General features: G+C 44.6%; 1 long non-coding RNA gene across 2 annotated transcripts in view; it reads left to right on the forward strand.

Annotated features, from left to right (window-relative positions):
- LOC109496652 overlaps positions 1–14,280 on the forward strand; it is a 60,141-nt gene extending 45,861 nt beyond the window's left edge. Inside the window, exons 2-5 of one of the 2 annotated variants that reach the window (XR_002152877.3) lie at positions 1,626–1,689; positions 8,549–8,723; positions 11,441–11,524; positions 13,960–14,280. This is a non-coding gene — a long non-coding RNA (uncharacterized LOC109496652). The remainder of the gene's footprint in view (positions 1–1,625; positions 1,690–8,548; positions 8,724–11,440; positions 11,525–13,959) is intronic. The other variant, XR_002152878.3, reaches the window with a different exon arrangement.
- The last annotated feature ends 3,012 nt before the right edge of the window (positions 14,281–17,292 follow it).

Below are 17,292 nucleotides of genomic sequence, written 5' to 3' on the forward strand. Positions count from 1 at the left end.
TCCAAACACTATTGGGGGTTAGGTCAACATATGAATTCGGGGTGAGGGGATACAATTCATTCCATAGCTGTTAGCATTTACCCTATTCAGTTAATGCAAGAATTAAAAGATAATACTGTAAAGTTTCTTATAGCATTTGGCCCTTATTAATTAATGTGCCAGTTAATAAACTGTAGCTTATAGATTATACATTTTTTGTTTTAATTATGTACAATGAAATTCATCTATTTTTATTTAATCAGTTTATTTATTTAAGAGAGAGAATGAGAGAGAGAGTGAGCACGAGTGGGGGAGGGGCAGAGAGCGAGAGGAGAGAGAATCGTAAGCAGGCTCCACGCTCAGTGCAGAGCCTGATGTGGAGCTTGATCCCAAGACCCAGGGATCGTGACCCGAGCTGAAATCAAGAGCTGGACGCTCAACCAACTGAGCCATCCAGGTGCCCCCAAATTCACCTATTTTAAATATAACGCTTGATGAATTTCAGTAATTCTATGTGTCGGTGTAACCACCATCACAATCAGGATGTAGAGAGCACCTTCACCACAGAAGCACCTTCCAGGACCTTTGCAGTTGGGCCTCTCCCGTGACCCCCAGCCCCAGGCAACCACTAACCTGCTTTAAGTCACTGCAGTTATGCCTTTTTTTAGAATTTCATCTAAATGGAATCACAGAGCAGTTTTCTGTCTTTCGTGTTGGACTTCTTGCACTTAGCATAATGATGTTGAAATCCATTCATGTTGTTATTGTGTATTAATACTTTGTTCCTTTACATTGCTGTGTAGTATTCTAGTGCATGGATAGACTGCTGTTTTTTTAACTATTCGTAATTGATGGGACTCTTTCTAGTTTTTGATTATTGTGAACCAGATGCTAAGAGCAGTCGTGTGCAGTTCTTTATGTGAACATATGTTTTCTAGACTATAAGATTTTTATGGCAGGTTGTCTGGTTTATTTCACAGTGTTCAGAAGATGTTTAAATGTTTAAAAATCATTTGTACCAATACCTGCTACAACATAAAAGCCAGACATGACATGATCCTACTTATATGGAATGTTGAGAATAGGCAAATGGATAGAGACAGAAAGTAGATGGGTAATTGCCTAGGGCTGGGAGACTGGGGGAAAATGGAGAATGCTCGCTCATAAGCTTTGCTCTAAAATTGATGTTGGTGATGGTTGCACAACTCTGAATATGCCAAAAATCACTGAATTGTACACTTTAAATAGCCAAGCTATGCTGTGTGAATTCTATTTTAATAAAACTGTTAAAAATTATTGGTTAAATGAATAAAGGATGAAATAATTGGATGATTCCATGTATGAATGAGGACTCTTGTTTCCTGACTGTTTAATCACTCCAATACCCTTTGGTATTTACTTGTAATTCAGCACAGGTATTGGACATCTATTAAGTGCCAGATATGGTGCTAGGGGCAGAGGGTTCAAAGACAGAGGAGACAAAGACACACACTCGAGAGATGGAAACAGACTAATTGCAGCTGCAGTAGCTAACAATGATACATCACTTGCAATGCTGCATTCACTTATATATTCTATATTCTGATTATAAATGCATATATATATATATATACATATATTTTTTTTTTTTTACTTAATCTTCACAGCAATCTTGGAGGAAGGTACTAGCATTACTTGCATTCTTCAGATGGGAACACTGATACAGAGAGGGTGAGTAATTTGCCCATGGTTACCCAGTTAGTAAATGATGCTTCTGGACTTGAAGTCCAGGAAGCCTGGCTCTGTGTCCATGGCCCTGATCACTGTGCTCCACTGTCAATTCAGGGTGACAGTGCTCCAAGGGCAAAGGTCCCAGCCATGGCACAGTGTGAGAGCTGAGGGCACTGTCATGTCTCCCCTTGGGCTTGGGCTCTCAGCCCTGCATCAGCCTTTACACTTTCTCCCTTCCCCACTTCCTCCCCACCTGGTCAGCCTCTGGCCCCGACCACACACTGCACACTGAAGAAGGGGCCCCGCCTCCCAGACCTACCTGTGACATCAAGTACTGCCTCATTACCTCTCTGTTTCTATTCCTCTCTCTTAACAGAACAGAAACCACTTGTTATGGACTGAATTGGGTGCTCCATAAATTCATATGTTGAAGTCCTAACTTCCAAAGACACTAGGTTTGGAGATAGGAACTTTGAAGAGCTAATTAAGGTTAAATGAGGTTATGGAGGGGAGGTTCCTGATCTAATAGGACTGGTGTCCTTATCAGAAGAGGGAGAGACACAGGGAAAAGGCCATGTGAAGACAGAGCAAGAAGGCAGCTGTCCGCAAGCCAGAAAGAGAGGCCTCACCAGAAACCAGTGCTGCCAGCACCTTGATCTTAGATTTCCAGCCTCCAGAACTGAAAAATAAATTTCTGTCATTTTAAGTCCCCCAGTCTGTGGTATTTTGTTATGGAAGCCCAAGTAGACTAATACATCATGACATACCTGCTCCTCTCAGAGTGGAAGCAGGCCTGGCCCTGGCTGGGAGACACGGTGACCCTGGAGAGTAAAGGTCTGCAACATGGGCCCTTCTTGGAAATCCCACCAGACAGCAGGTCTCGTCAAACCAGTGCTGTGCTGCCACTGGTTCACAGATACCCGAGAGCTGACTGTAAAATTTTCAACAAACACGGTCATTATTAAAAAGTAAATTACATAAAAATTTATTAAATAAATTATATTAAACATAAAGACAATAAATACTCAAAACCACCCCTTCCTAAGTATTTTACTACATTTTACTGTCGTGTATCTACACAGTGGTAAACCACACAACCGCACATCTCTTCCTAGATCCCCATTCAGGTACATCGCGTTGGTGGCGTAAAAGAGGTCAATTTGCAGGTGTAGATGTATTTGCACCACACACATTGGCAAACACTTTAACTCAGAGCTTCATCTATTGTTTTGTGGATTGTCTCAACTTAAGAAAGTGATTGAGAAAATGTCAATAATCAGGTGCATCACGTATATAGTTGTTAAGTTGCAAATAGCACAAAAATCAAGGAAATATTCTTGAGGTAATCAAACACTGCTATCCAGTTCAGCAAAGAAGTCACTCATGCCACTGAATGAAAACACGTCTTCACTGTTTCACTTCCATTTTACTCTGCAACATAAGCAAAATCATCAACCAGTCCGCCTGCTGGAGTTCCATCCATTTGTCAGTTGAAATTGTTGGCCAGATACTGATAGAGGAGGTGGGCAGAAATCAACAAAAGCATTTTGTGAAAATCATTTGCCAATGTGGATGTACAATATTGTTTGTTTAACTTATACTAAATTGTGTAGTGTATTTATATACTCCAATTGCATAGTATGTTACATTTATTTATGCAAAATTTCATACTATACATTACTAATATTAGTTACATGTACACTAAATATATAATATTTGCAAGTACACATATATATGTACATGTGCAAGTACATATATAGATATCTATGTACTTTTGGTGGGGGAGGAGAGGCATTTATTAGGCACGTAATTTTTTAATTTTTTTTTTAACATTTATTCATTTTTGAGAGACAGAGCACAAGCAGAGGTGGGGCAGAGACAGGAGACACAGAATCTGAAGCAAGCTCCAGGCTCTGAGATGTCAGCACAAAGCCTGGCTCGGGGCTCAAACCCACGAACTGTGAGATCATGACCTGAGCTGAAGTCGGACGCTTAATCGACTGAGCAACCCAGGCGCCCCAGGCACTTACTATTAAACACTCAGTTGCACATTCCTGTATTAAATCCTCCCTATTTGAGGCGACTGGGGACCAGGGAGTGGAATGTCTGCCCCAAGTCATATACCTGGGGCTGCTGACCCCCTACCCTGGGCTGCTGCTCCCACCTCATTCCAGCACCTTGGAAGTTATGGAAGGACAATCCAGAGAGACGGGAGGAGTCCCTGGGATCCCATCATTTCTATTTGTTCCTGAAATCCTCTTGGTGCCATACACATAGAGCTAAGCCATAAATCCTAAGAGGTGCATAATTTCATTATTCTTATTATGCTTAATTAAAACAACGCTGAGCCTGGGTTAGTGATTAACTTTCTCTCCACCTCCCTCAGACTCCCATTAGGGTAATTTGTTTCTGAACCCTCTGAACAAACACAGGCCAAGATTTTGTTTTTCCTCTATTTTGGTTATTCTTTATGATTTTTTTTAACCCCTCAAGAGTGTGGCAGACTTTTTGTCAAACTTGTCCATCTTATTCTTTGAGATAAACCTTACTTGAGAAAATGGAAAGGAATGAAGGGCATGGCAGACTTTGGTTCAAAAATAGGTCTGACACCATTTATGAAATGAATAGACCACCTACACCCTGGGGAAAAAAACAATCACATTACATATATCTGAGAAAAACAATTAGCATATATAAAGAATTCTTTAATGTCAATAATAAGACAGACAATCCAATTAAAAATGGACAAAAGGTGTGGGGAGCCTGGGTGGCTGTCAGCTGAGCATCTGACTCTTGATTTTGGCTCAGGTCATGATCCTAGCATTGTGATACTGAGCCCCATGTGGAGCTCCATGATCACCATGGAGCCTGCTTAGGATTCTCTCTGTCTCTCTCTTTCTCTCTGTCTCTCTCTCTCTCTCTCTCTCTCTCTGTCTCTCTCTCCCCCCACTTCCCCTCTCTCCCATTCATGCTCTCTCTCTCTCTAAAATAAAAAATTTTAAATATGGGCAAAATATTTGAACAAACACTTCACCAAAGAAGATGTACTATTGGCGAAGAGGCTCATGAAAAATGTTCATTATCATTAGTCATTAGGAAAATGAAAAATTAAGCCATGGTGAGACAATGCTAGACACCCACTTCAATGCTTGAAGTTAAAGAGTTTAATTTCAAGTTAAAAATACTGGCCATACTAAATGATGGTGAGGATGGGGAACAAAAAATCTCATGTACTGCTGGTGGGAATGCCAAGTGGTCCAGATGCTTTGGGAAACCATATGGCCATTTCTCATTAAGACGGTGACCATACAATGCAGCAATTTACCCAAGAGAAATGAAAACGTATGTCCACATGAAACTTGTACCTGAATATTCACAGTGGCTTTATTTCTAACAGCCGACACGATCCAAGTGTCCATCAACAAACGGATAAAGACACTGTAGTCTAATCATTTAATAGAATACTCCTCAGCACTAAAAAAAAGGAATATACTCTTGATATATACAGTAACATGGAGTCATCTCCAATAATTATGCTGAGCAAAAGAGCTAAGCATAAATGAGTACCTGCCATGATTCCATTTTACACCACATTTTAGAAAAAGCAAAAGTAGGGGTTCCCAGGGGCTGGAGTGAACAGACTACAGAGTAGCACAAGAGAAGTGTAAGGGGTGATGGAAAAGCTCCACACCTTACTTGGGTAATGGATACATGGGTGTATCCACCTGTCAACTGTATGTTGAACATGGGTGCATTTTATTATATGAAATTTATCCCTCAACAAAATTGATTCTAAAAGTACTAGCTGTGGAACCTTGGGCAAGTTAGTCTACTTTTCTGGGCCTCAGTTTCCTCATCTGTAAAATGATGATAATGACAGTTGCTACATCATAAGAATGAAAGAAAAGATATGCAAGCACTTAGAACATGGGTGTGCACAAGAATATTGGCTTGCTTTCTTTGTTGATTTTGGTTTTCATTACATTATAAATGGCCATATAATAAGTATCCCTTCGTTCATCCATTCAATAAATATTTAATAAGGACCTACTACATTCTAGGTGTTGTTCTAAGCACTTGAGATACATCAGTAATCAAAACAAAGAGTCTTGCCTTCTTGATATTTAAATTCTACTAAGAGAAGACAAACAGTAAGTAATAAAGATAATAAACAAATTATATATAAAGTTACAAGATAATAAATGCTGTGGGGGAAAAACGAAAAAAGGGAATACGGTGACAGACAAGACTGTTGAGTCAGGGCTCATGCAGCCTGCAATTTTAAGTAGTATAGCCATAGGTTTTACTGAGTGGATGATGTTTGAGCAAAAAGTCGAAGGATACATACTTTGGAGGGAAAGGAAAAAATACAGGCAGGGAGGCAGGGAAGGAGGAATCATAATTTCCCGACGTAATCATTTGTCAACTAAAACTAAACCTGATGGGCATTAATTCTACAGGGTTGGGTTGGGGGATGGGGGCGGTCACGCTCTTTCTACTGTACCAGTTCGATGGCACGGGAGCATAAACACGGAGAAGGCGACGAGTGAAGAACGGTTACGGATCACAGGCAAGGCACGTTGGCACACTGAACCCGAAACAACCAGATTCAAAAGTCACCTAGGCCACCTACCCACTAGCTACGTGACCTCTGGCATTCGACCTCTCAGAGCGATAACGGTCCCCGAAGAGTGCAAGAAGGATCAAAGAAGACAGCACGGGGATGAAGGTGCTGGCATGACTCCCGGGGGCTTTCTTCCTGAGCCCCCTCTGGATCTGCACGGCTGCCCCACCTTGCTCATCCTCCTCATCTGGCCACCGCAGCCCCGGAACGACAATTACTGCGCTGTTCTCTGCAGCCCCGCCGCTGCTTCCCCGACTTGCCAATTAGCATGGGTAATTTCAACACCTCTCCGACTAGATGATTTTAAATTCATATTCAATAATTTATGGAAATGAATGCTGGTATTTTCCCCTCTTTTTTTTTTTTTTTAAAGCACTTTAAAGAGACGGCCCAATCTTCTGACACTTGACACAGCTGATGAGCAATCTGCCCGGTGGCAGAGTGGTTCCACTTTTGCCGGAGCCCGGCCTCCCGGGGAGACCCAGGAGGAAAGAAAGCTTTCTAAAACATTTCAATTGTAAGTGGAGTTCATTAGTTTGGATCCCATTACAATAAATTATTAGCCACAGCTTTAAAGCTTAACAAAATGGACACCGCAATGATTAGAGTCTCCTCTGTTTGCACAAAGACCCTATAATAAACCTACACTTGATGGTAAGAACAGCATATTGGCCCTCGACCGAACCAGTTATTTGTCCCAAAGGGGAAAGCCAAATTCAATTGTCAACACCCCCCACCCCCCGCCACCCCACCTTTTGACAAAAAAAGTAGGAGATGGGTCTCTTCATTTCCTCAGAAGAACATTACCACTACGTCCCCGGGCAACTGTGATCATGGCAGGTGCCTGCTCAAAACTCACCACGGTCTCCTATCACTCTGAGGAGAAAGTTCTGTCAAAGAATAATGTTCTGATGAGGAAAACGCCACTCTTTTTTTCCTCCCAGTTCTATTGATAATCGACATATAACATTATATTATTATATTCATTTTTAAAGTTTATTTATGTATTTTGAGAGAGAGAAGGGGAAGGGCAGAAAGAGAGAGGGAGAGAGAAAGGACCCCAGGCAGGTTGCAAGCTGTGAACACAGGGCCCTGTGTGGGCCCAAACCCGTGAACCATGAGATGATGACCTGAGCCAAAATCAAGAGTCAGTCGCTTAACCAACTTGAGCCACCAACATTGTATTAGTTTAAGGTGTACAACATAATGATATTTACATATATTACAAAACCATCACCACAGTAAGTTTAGGTAACATCATCCAGAACTTTGGCATCTTGTAACTGAAAGTTTGTACCTTCTAACCACCTTCACCCACTTCACCACCTCCCAGCTCCTGCTCTGGCAGCCATCAATGTGTTCACTGTTCCTGTAAGCTTGGTTCTTTTAGATTCCGCGTATAAGTGAGATCATACAGTAATTGTCTTTCTCTGTCTGGATTATTTCACTTAACATGATGCCCTCAAGGTCCTTGCATGTTGTCACAGATGGGAGAATTTTCTTCTTTTATATGGCTGCACAATATTCCATTGTGTGTGTGTGTAAATACATACACAATGTGTATATGTAGATACTCACAATGTATGTATACAATTGTGTATGTGTGTGTGTGTATATATATGTGTATATATATATATATATATATATATATATATATGCGCCACATTCTCTTTAACCATTCATTGGTAAATGGACACTAAGGTTTTATGTCTTGGCTATCGTAAATAATGCTACAATGCACATGGGGGTGCCCTCAAGACAGTGATTTCTGAAAACCCAACTCTTACACTGATGAAGAATAAATATGTGTCAAACATTGATTTACTCATTAATGACAGAACTAGTGATATTGTAGAGCTGGTTCCAGCAGCATTTGATACAGTCCCTCACAAAAAGTGTACAGAAGTGAGTTTTAATTGACTTGCTCATCTTCCAAGCTGGAGGCAAAACTGACTAACGTCCTTCACAGTGAAGTGATCATCACTGGGGTTACCTTTTCTATGAGACAGAAAGCACTGGCTTCTCTGCAGAGGACAGCTATCTATAAGCATACATGTAACCTCCCGGAGATCAGCCCCAGTCAGTTCATAGCAAAATCAAACAAAGGTACAATCCCACAGACAATTAAGTCATTCTTGGGTGGGCCTGGTAGATAATGCTCTAGTCTGACACTGAAAGAGTCTATAGTCTTCCTTTTTACCATATTTCTAAGTTTTGGACAATTTTTCTTAACAGTTCTAAGTCTTCAACATGGCGGACAAAATGAGCTTCCTCCTCTGCTCCTAGCCCTGTCGGTACTGCTGCCCGCCTGAGGCAAGTTCCTTCTCATTTCTGGACCACACAGCTGCTTCCTTGGATGGAATCACAGACTTCTCCCTTCCCCAGGTCTACTGTACTTGAGGTGTCTCAGGTAAGTCATTTCCTCAAGGGAATCTTCCTAACTCCCTTAGGCTAGGTTAGCCTTCCATAGGCCTAGTGGTTGAAAGTCTGGCTCCCTTACTGGAATAGAAACCTCCTGAGAGTAGGGGTGCTTCTGCTTGACTCGTCACTGGATACCTGGGGCAGAGCTACAACCGGAGAGACTAAGGCAGAGGGTAAAGAGGGTGGCGGCACCCTTGGGTCATAGCCTAGGGCTCTCTCTGCTCAGGACCCAGAGACTCCGCACTTGGGGGTCTCATGTCCAGTTGAGCCACCGACGTTCCAGGAAGTTCATGTGAGCGCAGGCCAACAGGTCACAGGGACACATGGGACCTCTCGGCCAGGTGGCCTCCCCCTGCAAATGGGAGGGATGTGACTTACCTCCTTGGGCCCATCTCTCAATCTTATATTTGGGCTCTTGAGCAGAATCCAGGAAAGCAGTGTATTCTTCCCGGCACAAACTCAGGGTGACGCTCATGTGATTACGACTATGACAAATTGCGACGAGACACCACGGGATGATTGAGGGCTTCCTCTAATCACACCAATTGATATAAATTACTACGTCGGCCGCCCCGAGCGGCATCTGTGGGATTTACACCTCATTAGATCGGCGGTGACAGAGGAAGCAACAGGGTTGAGCCCTCCCCTCCTCAGGAGCAGTCTCTGTTCGGGGCAAACACGGAAAGTGGCAACGGGAGAGTAACATCAAAAACCTCCAGTGAACAACGGCAACAGGGCTGGACGAAATAGAGACTAAAATAGTCACAATTCTGTGTCTGGGGGTTTCTGATCTGAATCAGCTCTTTACACTTCTGTCAGACTCCTTCCTCCTTCTGTTCTTTCTGAGGTCACGCCAAAGCCCCAAGACCACAGAACCAGGTGGCCCGGGGAGAGCGCTGACAGGGACGCGACTCTGAGGTCTGGGGAGGCAACAGAGGCAGGAATCCAGCTTTGCTGGGGCCCATGCCAAGCACGGTTCCAACCTCCCATAATATCCACCGGCCGCCCTCGGTAAATAAACCATGGAAGGGAACGTACAGCTGTGTGACAGACAGGGCTTCCAGACAGGCCCCCAGACCTCCAGCCGAGCCTCGGCCCCCTGGCAAGCCTCCCTCCTGAGCTGTGAGCAGTGCCGGGCCAGCTCCCTGCCAACCCTCCGGAGGCCCATAGGATACAAACAGGAAGGCAGGAAGCCAGGAAACCTGGATTTCCTTACGGGCTTCTAGAGGCAGAGGGGAGGAAGAGATGGGGGCGGGGGGGTGGGGTGGGTGGGCAGGAGATGAAGCCAGGCCACTGGTTTAGGCACACACATCAGAGCCAGGAACAAATCCCAGACTTGATTACAGGGTCAGGAAGTTTTATGTCACAGTTATGTTTTAGCAGTGGTGGGTGTTTTGGTTTTTTTCCGGAAGCGGTCCCTGTTTAGACTGTGGGAGGACAACGTCAACAGGTGGATGTATCAGGTGATGGATGGGGACTAGGTCACAGACAATAGCTCGGCTGATTACATCCGGCGGAACAGAAGTTATGCTCACCTAGAAGGTGCCTAGAGAGGATGCTCTCCCTGCCCTGCCCGGATGCCCTGTGCACACACCTGCAGTCAGAGCAGCTCATCAGAAACAACCGTGACCCTCCAGGAAGGCCTTCTGCCAACTGGAACACACAGCCTGCCTGCAGGGCCGGCAGAGGAGCCCCGGGAAGCAGCCCTAATGATGACTGATGGGGCAGTAGGATGACTCAGGCGATGCTCCCTACTGTGCCCCAAATGTATCCACAAGGATAACCATCTTGATGCACACCGGGATGGTTTCACCCCTTCCCTGTCTTCCCTACTCCCTACCGGTGCTTCCTGGGATCACCTCCCGGAAGACTCACACTGCAGTATTTCTCTCCAGGTCTGCTTCCAGGAAAACCTAAACCAAAGCAGTGCCTTTGCAAAACTTACTAAGGGGCATCCACGGGTGGATGTGAGCTCAGGGGTGCAGAGCTTGGCAAGAAACCCTTCTCTGGTCTGAGTAAGTCCACACCGTGGTACTGATGGACAGGTGACGTGTGGGCTGGATTTCAGACCCCACCCGACTCCTGCTGTGCATCTCTGCCCAGGAAAGAGGCCCCTTGGCAGCCATTAGCATATTCACCACTTCTCTCTGCTTGGCTTCACGAAGGAACAATTTACCACTAATCTATTTTTGAGGCATATCGGAAATTCCAACACATACTCATGACAGTCTGAACATTCCTAGGAATTCAAGGAACAAACGGGGTGCGAAAGAAACAGAACAGGGCTTGAGCGTGAGTGCTCTGAGTTCAAATCCTGCCTTTGCCACTTTGGGGCGACCATTTCAACTCTCTGCAGTTTCCATTTCTGCAACTGAAAGAGAGGACATGATTGCTTGGGGCATAAGGTTAGGAAGCAAACAACCAAACACGAGGGCAGTGTCTGGACACCAGAAGATGTCCTTTCACACTTAGCTCTCCTCATTCCTCTTGCTGGACTTCTGAAGCGGTCAGGGCCTGACTGGGACCCATGGGCATGAGTCCCCGGAGCCCCCTGACATTCAGAACCAGGTCAGCCCCCAACTAGTGTTGAAGGCTCACTGCTGTTAAGGGCCAAGAGGTAAAAACGTTAATGGAGAGGAGGCCACCAACCAGGTGGTGATGACAAACCTCACTGTCCCATCTGTCCTTGACCTCCTCCCACTGCAGGTTGGGCATGAGAACAGCTCCTTACTACTCCTTTGCTGAGTGAGGTGATGCATGAACCAAGGCCCCCGAGAGACCCCACGCCAGGTGAGAGGACCAAGCCTTCCCTCTTTATTTCTTGACTCTTGTGCCCCCCGAGGGTAACATCCACAGCTGTCCCTGGGTTTCTTAGCAGGGCCTAGTGGGTTTGGCACAGCCACAGGTCTTCCTCACCTGGAGGTGCTGATTTGAACACAAGCAGCAGACCTCCTTACCTGAGCGCACACCCTGCCAGGCTTAGTACCGTGACCAAGAGAAACCACCAGTAAGACCTGTGAGAAATAAGACTTCCAGAAGCCTGGAGACCCCTCGAAAGTACCTCCTCCGGCTCCCCATATGCACAGTCACCCAGGCAAGGATGCTCTGTCCAGTAGGACACACACACACATATGCACACACACACACACACACGCACAACAGACAACACGTGGCCACAGAGTCCGGCTCTCACAAACATGTTAGAAACCAGGAAAGAATAAAAGGTGTGGGCCTAAAATATGCAAAGAAAAATATGCAAAATCAAAATGAATAAATGTGGGGAACCTGGGGGAGGCTCAGTCGGTTAAGCGTCCAACTTCAGCTCAGGTCTGATCTCACTGTTTGTGAGTTCAAGCCCCGTCTCTGGCTCTGTGCTGACAGCTCGGAGCCTGGAGCCTGCTTCCAATTCTGTGTCTCCCTCTCTCTCTGCCCCTACCCCACTCACACACTCTGTCTCTGTCTCTTTCTCTCTCAAAAATAAATAAACATTAAAAAATTTTTAAAAAAACAAGATGAATAAATGTTTCATTAAATGTCTACAGACACTGGGTCCACTGGGTTCACTATCTAGTTTTGTTTTCATAAAGATTTTATTACGTCTGAAAGAAATTCATGATTTGGTTACCTTGTTTTGCGTGAACTTCTAAGGAGGCACGATGACTGCTTACAAAACATAGCCAACAGTAAATTAAATGAGTGACTGTTCATAGCCAAATAAGTTCAAAAGCAAATTCTAAAAATTATTTTTAAAAAATGCAGGGATCCCTGGGTGGCTCAGTCGGTTAAGCGTCTGACTTTGGCTCAGGTTATGACCTCACAGTTCCTGAGTTCATGCTCTGCATTAGGCTCTGTGCTGACAGCTCGGCACCTGGAGCCTGCTTTGGATTCTGTGTCTCCCTCTCTCTCTGCACCTCCCCAGCTCATGCTCACACTCTGTCTCTGTCAAAAAGAAATAAACTTAAAAAAAATTTAAAAATGTTGCAGGCCACTGCACTCCTTTAAATAAATAAATGAATAAATCTCCATATTGATATGGATGCATTATGATATATAATATACAATATGTATGTATATGTATGGTATGTATTATATAATATATATAAATTATATACATATGTGATAATGGTACATTATAAGGTTTGATCTAATATATCCTGTAGGGTCAGGTTCTAAAACTAAGAGTAACTAGGGCCAATAAACATCTTGAAACGGCTTGCTATATGTCAATAGTTACAACTATTGTTAGTTCTCAGGGAACTCTTTACTATTGTATACACCTTCCAGTGAGGACCCTATTATTTTTTTAACCCTGGATATGCAGACTTGAAAGTCAGTCACTGGTCACTAAAGATGTACACAAATAACATCTTCTTCCTTAGAATTAAGAGACTTCACGACCACCAACCCATAGGCCTTCCTCCCTCTGGCCTCTTATCTTACAGATACGCTGTTTCCTCCAGAGATTTCAGGAAGTAGGCTGAGTTCACAGGCAACTTAACCTCTTTTTACACATCTCTGAAATCTTACTGCTGAGCCCCTTAAAGTCCCCCCCCCACCTCCACCGGAGCAGCCACCATGCATGTGCAAGCTATCGCGGCCACCCCATCTTCCAACCTTGATTCTCAGAGGCTGCACCCTGTGGGCCCTCCACCACTGAAAGGCCTTCATTCCCCACAAAGCCACTTCCACCCCATCACAGTTTCTGCCAACCTCTTCAGAGCAAAAGATGCGAGGGGCCATTAAACACAGGCCATTAGCAGAGACTGAGCCAAGTGGCACCAGGGAAATCCCCTCACAGTGGGCATCCTTTAGACTTTGGTTTTCATGCCACTTCAAGAAGCAAATTGATTTCAAATGCACACTTTAGAGCCTCTTGCTTACCCCATCATCTCTCCAATTAAGGCAAAAGCCTCAGGGCAGCCGAAAATTCATTATGAGGAACCCACAGGAAGGCCTGGGTTGGAGGTGCCCTGGGCAGCTTCTGGGCCCAGGGAGATGCCGGCAGCGCAACTGGACACAGATGGGTGCTGGGTTTGTCGATGAATAATTCACACCCTCTGAGAGCCCTGCTGATAGTTGGCATCGAAGAAGAATTCTTTCCAAGCCTGGCCACTGTGCAGATGGGTGGGGGCTCTGAGGCAGAGGCCATGACAAGCTTGGGAGGGGTGTGGAGGTGGGGAGGGGAGAAGCTGCATCCACTGATTGTGCTTAGGACCCTCTTCCAGGATCTCCAGCAACAAACAAGCCACTTCCCCAGGATGGATGGTGAGTGCTTCTTATCAACACGGCAAGCCACTCGGCCTGGCTCCCGGAGGGCTGTTGAATGAGGCAAGAGCCGATCTCTCTCCACCTCCTTGCAAAGCTTTGCTCCTTGATCTCCTCTACCTCCTGGTCCCAACCAGCCCTTAGGAAGTCACTGCTGGTCACATCTCACAGAATCACAGGCTCACAGAAGTACAGAACTCAACTGAAGAAGCATTAGGTGTGTATGATACGCCAGGCCCTGTGGTAGGGCAGGGGATACAGTGTAAACAAAATAAAAAAGACCCACATTCTCATGGAATTTACATTCCTTTGGACAAAATCACCATAAATCAGTATGGTCTAGTCTCCTCTGCTGGAAGAAAAAAAGAAAAGGGATTGAGGTCCAACTGTGGGTTTAATGCTGTGCTAGGAGCTTTATATTTCTCATTTAATTTTTTCCCCCAACCACCTGGAAAGATGAGATTATGACTCCCATTCTACAGGAGAAGAAATGGAGGCCCAGATAAGCTTAGTAAGATGCCCAAGGTCACAGAGCTAGTAGGTGAGAAATCCTGATCTGTCTTCACAGCAGGTGAAGTGCATCTATCAGGAAGCCTCCCCCCTTCTCTAGCTCATATAATCAGTCTCCCTTCATTTGTAACTGCGATGTTTAATAACTTTGTGAACCTGAGCGAGGGATGCAGTTTTCTCATCTGTAAACTGGGGTTGACAGCACCTATCTCCCCAGATTGTCGGGAAGATTAGAGGTGACCAGGCCTATAGACCCTTTGTCCAGAGGGTGATACTGATAAGTACTCAATACATGTGAGCCATCCTGAGTAGTAGTGGTGGTATTTTAATATTTGATTTGATATGAACAATCACACATAAGGAGAAAATGAAAAATTATAGGTGGCAAATAACCTTAATAAAAGAATAAAAGTGTACTAAGTCAGAGAGACTTACTATGAGCACACTAAGTCAGATCTACAGAAGAAAAAAATGGTTGCTGTATTATGAATATCGTAGGTGTTCAGCAAGCTACTGCCTTCCGACTCTTCTTATCATAACCATAAGATATGGCCAGGAGGAATTCTGAATTGTTAGGTGTGCAGCCTGATCCCTCGTCCTATGCTGGCTATGATGACCTCAGTGAGTACTGCCCAGAATGGCTATGGGTGACAGTGCCAGGGACGGATTTTTCAACCTACAGGGCTCGGCTCAGATACAGTAAGTGCCATGGGCTCCTTGTTTAAGTACTGGTGATCTAGAGCCAGTCTTGGTTTAAGCTTAATACCACAGCCTCTTGTTTTCCTTATCCACGCAAAAGGCCACAGGGTGATAAGCTACGCTCCTTTAGTGCCTTTCAAATACCTTTTCCACCTTTTGTTGTGTATCACCTTTTGCTGCCTAACAACCCATGTTAAAACTGAAGTGTTTTCAAACCTCTATCGTTTATTTAGCTCACAAGTCTTGGGGCTGGCAGTCTGGGCTGGGCTCAGCCGGGTGGTTCTTTGGCAGGCCTCATTCTCAGGGCTACTGTCAGCTTCCAGAGAAGCTTGGGCAGGCTGGTCTATGGGGCCTCAGTGGGCACAGCTCATCTGGGCTTTCTGTATCATCCCACAGGCTAAGCTGGACTTGTTCACACGATGGCAAAAGAGATCCGAGAGTTGCAAACTGTTTATGCATCACATGTGCAAACATCCTGGTGGTCCAAGCAGCTTGCTCTAAGTCCAGAGTCAGAGCCCGAGGGCATGGAAAATTACATGACAAAAAGGGCTGTGGGCACCAAAGGAAGGCATCCAACACACCAAGGAGCCTGGTAAAACCATGCATTGTTCAGGATGTATTTGGATACAAGTAACAGAATCCTACCCATGTCAGCTTGACTTAAAAAAAAAAAAAGGCAATTTACTGGCTTGGGTAATGGAATGATCCAGGGTTGAACTAGCTTCAGGAATGGCTGAACACTGAGGTTGATATGATATCAGATCTCTCGCTCTCCCTCTCTTTCTCTCTCTTTTCTATCTCCTTCCTTCTTTCTCCCCATTTCTGCTTTCTTGTATAGGATATTCCTTTTCCAGGAAGATTTCACCCACATGATTGCAAAGATAAACATCAACAGCTCGCAAATAGCTTCCTTCCAGTTTACCAGTTGAGAAGAAAAGCATCATTTTTAATAGCTTTGGTCAAAGTTCTGAAGAGGACTTTCATTGGCTGGCCATTCATCTGCCCATCCCTGAACCAATAATTGTGGCCAGAGGTACAGATATTTTCATTGGCCAGACCTGGGCCCTGGGTCCAACCCTATGATAGAATTACAGGGTACAATCAGCCCTTAAGATAGGCAGGGAATAAGCAGTATTATTACAGAGAAGGTCAGGAATGGCTTCCCTGAGAGGATTCCAGACAGGTGACTCAGGTGATTATGGGAAGATGCTTAGGATGACAAGTTTTTTTAAATGCTCAAAAAATAAAACAAGAAAAGGTCTCCCAAGATAAAAGGCAATAAAAGTATTCTCCCAAAAGTGGGAGAAGAATGTGTTATATGGTTATATGTGTTACATGTTCTGGAAAGGCATCTCTGGTAGGCTTTTTACCTCTTGGTCAAAAATAACCCACTGAGACAGGCTTGACCTGCTATGTTATCCATCTCTGGAATATGAAATCTCTCAGTTTATTGTTTCCTGGACTTTGCAAAAAGGGCCCTTCCTGCAAAACCTCCTCCAGGACGGTTTGGAAAATCCCAGAAGCCCTAGGCCTGGCATCCAAGATGCTACTGGAGAGGTATCCATTTCCTACTTCTCCTAACCTGGGAGGTCAGCAAACTTTTTCTGTTAAAAGCCAATTGTAAAGTATTTTAGCCTTTGTAGGCCAAGAGGCCAGCTCACAGCTATTTTGTGGGTATTTATAGAACAAGAGAGAGAACAAATTTGTACAAGTTCTTTTCAACCGCTTAAAATATATTTAAAAAATAAAAAATATAGTCCATTTGCAAAGCTGCACAGAAACAGGTGGCAGGATGGACTTGACCTTAGAGTGCCAGTTAGTCCATTCCTGCCCTAAGCCATCTAAAGTGGCAGGAGGGAAGACAGATACTGTAGGATCCAAATCAGAGCCACAGAAAGAGAGAAGGAGGGAGGGAGGAAGGAAACCAGTGATGGTAGGTAGAGTCTGAGAGAGAGACTGAGGAAGTCTGGAGGGAGAAAGAGGACTCTTTTGGGGCAGTGACTACAATAAAACAGTGACAGAGAGCAAGAGAGTGAGGTTACGCAAGAGAGAACAGGAGAAGATTTGACAATATTTGCTGTGCT

This window comes from Felis catus, chromosome A2 (assembly GCF_018350175.1).
Source record: "Felis catus isolate Fca126 chromosome A2, F.catus_Fca126_mat1.0, whole genome shotgun sequence".
In the NCBI taxonomy this organism is placed as follows: Eukaryota; Metazoa; Chordata; class Mammalia; order Carnivora; family Felidae; genus Felis; species Felis catus.